Genomic DNA, 3,588 nt, shown 5'->3' on the forward strand with positions numbered 1-3,588 from the left:
GACTCACAGGCCGAGTCCCCACATAGCCATGAAAAAATAAAAGTCATCTTTTTAGAGGAGCAGAGGAATCACCACCACCAGATTCAGGAGAAGCACCACCAGGGCCAGGAAGAGAAGCTGAAGAGGAAGTCGGAATGACGGTTGAAGAACTCGGAGCATCTTTGGAACGAGGAGGAGACTCAATAATCCTCTGCCCCCGAGTCTTCAGGTCTGACTCAGAAACGACCTCGGGAACAGGAGGATCAACGATGGCGCCGTCAATAACAACTTTATCAGGATGCAAAGGAGACAGATCCAAGTCAGGAGCGATAACTCTGACCTGCTCCAGAAAAATCCTCCAAGATTCCTCGGCGCCATCGGCAATAGAGTCTTCTAACTCCTCATATGCCTTCCGAGAATTAAACAGGTCAGTTTTCACAGACACATGATCCTTGAAAAGGCTTTGGTAGCTGGCCTGTGCCGTCTTCCTCAATTCTGCTTCCATATTACATTGGGCCTGCAAAGTTTTTCCTTTCTCCCGAAGGGTATCCCTCTCCTCCTTTAACTTGGCAATTTCTTTCTTCAACTTCCCCTCATGCTCTTCATATATACGGAGCCTCCCCTCCAGCTCCTTGACCTTCGAGGACGCCCCTAAGGAGCTGAGAGGAGCCCTATCAAAAATATCTAAGAGCTTGCCGCAGACCCCCGCCGCCTTAAGGCTCTCCTCGACCATGGTGGTAAGGTGGCTCCGAACAGACATATCATCCATACCTATACGGGCATAAGGATAGATATTCTTTCGGACAAAGGCAAGAGCATCCGCCTTAACCTCCCCAGAAGAGCCAGAATCTAGGAGCTTGCGCTTCTTGGGATCGGGGGCAGGTCGGACGATGGGACTGGACCCTTTGGTAGGCCTCCTGAGCATTCCTTTTTGCCATATCTACAAAAACAACTAACAAAAGTTACGAGTCGGTAGAATGTAAGTCGGCAGAAACAACTCGGAAATAAAGAATGCATGCACTACCTAGTTGAGATTGAACGAAAGTCGGTGTTCCTTGGAGGATTTTCCTGGTATCCAAGTATGGGGCCCTCCCCCACGCTTCTCGAAAAAACCCTACAATGGCCGCCTCCACCTCGTCTAGGTCATCTAGACCATACTTTTCGCAAGGGGAGGCCTCCAGCCAATAAAGGGGAAAGCGAGGGGAAGAGTGCTCATCAAGGAAGAAGGGGTGGTGACCCTCTACAGCTTGCACTTTGAAAAAATAGTTTTTGAAGTCGTGGAAGGATTCGTCAAAAAGGGTAAAAATCCTCCGACCTTGTATGGCTCGGAAGGATACCCATTGCTGTTTGTTGTTTAGCCCACTAAAGGGCTTAGTCATATGAAAAAGAAAGAAGAAAATCCTCAAAGAGGTCGGAAAGTCTAGAGCGTGACTAATAAACTGATAAATCTTCAAAAAACCCCAAGAATTGGGGTGAAGTTGAGTAGGGGCAACTCGACAATGGCGCAAAACAGACATTTCGAAATCTGAGAAGGGAAGAAAAACACCCAAGCGGGTGATCATACATTCATACATAAAGAAAAAATGAGGGGCCGCCTCATTAACTCTCCCAAAACAAACCCGGTCTTCCGGACCCGGGATTATCAACTCATATTTTGGCTCGTCCTCCTCCGAAGTACAAAGCCGGTGGTGAGTACGAAGGTGGGTAATGAACTCCGCATCAACCAAAGGCTCTTCCCCCAGAACTGTAACGTCAACCCAATCTACGGAGGCCATTTTCTTTCTCTAAAGGTAAACAAAGAAAACCTACAAAAGGAAAAAGAAAAGAAAAAATGAAAAAGGTCTCTAGATAGGGAAAAAAAAGAGCCAAGCAAAATCTACAAAACTAATCCCTCTACAAAGTCAGGACGTGCAAAGCGAAGGAAGAAACTAACCTCTTTCTGAAAATAAGGAAGCAGAAGTCTCCGAAGCCCGAAAGTATAGTACGTCTAAACACAGCACGAGCAAAGAAAAGAGGAAGTTTGAAAGATTGCAGAAACGGAAAAATGAAAGAGAGGGAAAGTATTTATAAATACACGAAGGGGCATAATGGTAAAAACGGAGCAGTCATTAATGAAGATTGCACCGTTACCAAAGCCCTTAATGCTTCCCCAACAGACACGACGATTGAATTGACATAACTGTCAGAAACAAAGGGTCGCGAAAATCACGTCGGTTTCTAAGACCCATGTTTCCTCCAAGCAAGTCGACTACGAACCCGAGTTAAGTACTTGAACCCAAACTTTAAAGAAAATTTGGGCTCAAGTAGGGGCACTGTTCATACCCTGGCCCAACGCAAAGGCCCAGGTCCAACTAAAAGGCCTAATCTGAAGGATTAAGCCTAGCTAAGTACCGACCTCCACGTAAGTAGTCGGTATCAACCACGACTTGGTCTGAAGAAGTCGGATGTGAGATTAGCTGGCAGATAAACACTCATTCAAATGAGTAACCGCCCCTAAAATCTCTCTAACCGCTTCATAACGCCATATCTTAACCTCCCCAAGATAATGGGGACGGTTAGCACCCTAAAGATACGGCACTACTCCAACGGTGGTTATTGGCTCGCCACTATAAATACACTGACACCCCTCAGGTATCTCTAAGCCCAATACTCTCTAGACCTGCTTACACTCTTGCTAACTTAGGCATCGGAGTGTCTTTGCAGGTACCACCCCCCATTCACCCACGCGAACAAGTCGGACGGAGCCTCCCGAGTTGCAGATCCACCCGGAGCCCTCTTCCTTCATACGTTTGGGCCACTAAACGCCATCCATCTTATTAATCTCCGGTTACCCACCGTAACAAATACGAAATGAACCGAACATTTGTCCATTATATACATTTGAATTCAGAAATACCTGTGTCTAGAATAAATCGAAAATATTATCAAAGAGAAACCACTGTATAATACTAAATGAACCGAACATTGTCCATTATATAAATTCAAATTCAATTCAAAATGTTGGTTTTTGTTAGCAAAATGTTGGTGTTGTTGGTTATTACGATAATGAAAGAGAAGGAGAAGAAGTAGAGGAGAAGGAGAAAGAGGAAAAAAAGAAAAATAGAAAAAGAAGACGAAGACGAAAAAGTTATGTTATTGAAACACACATGTGATATATACCGGTGTGATGAAAGTGATTTTTTATTGAATTTGGACCAACTTAATTGGATTTAATTACCAAAAAAAAAATATAGGGAGTCAATGGAGTATCTGTACAATGTGTAGCTAGACTGTAAAATTTAATAGTATAAACTTCAAATATTCTCAAAATGTTATGTCAGCTAGACATTATTTATTTTCTTGCTTATTTGAGTATAATTTTATACACAATTAATATAAAATAATTTTAATATGCATTTTTGTACGTAATGTCATATTAATAAAATTAAAATTATTTTTTTTATTAAAGATAGAAAAATTTAAACTTGTGATATCTTAGATAAATATAAAAAGATTATGCCATTTATAAATAATTATCTAAAAAAATTAAGCATAACTAAATGATTATATATTTTTACTATCAGTATATTAAAATTAAACTCTTTTATTATACCAATCTTTAAATAAGAT

The sequence above is a fragment of the Arachis duranensis genome, chromosome 6, assembly GCF_000817695.3.
Source record: "Arachis duranensis cultivar V14167 chromosome 6, aradu.V14167.gnm2.J7QH, whole genome shotgun sequence".
Lineage (NCBI taxonomy): Eukaryota > Viridiplantae > Streptophyta > Magnoliopsida > Fabales > Fabaceae > Arachis > Arachis duranensis.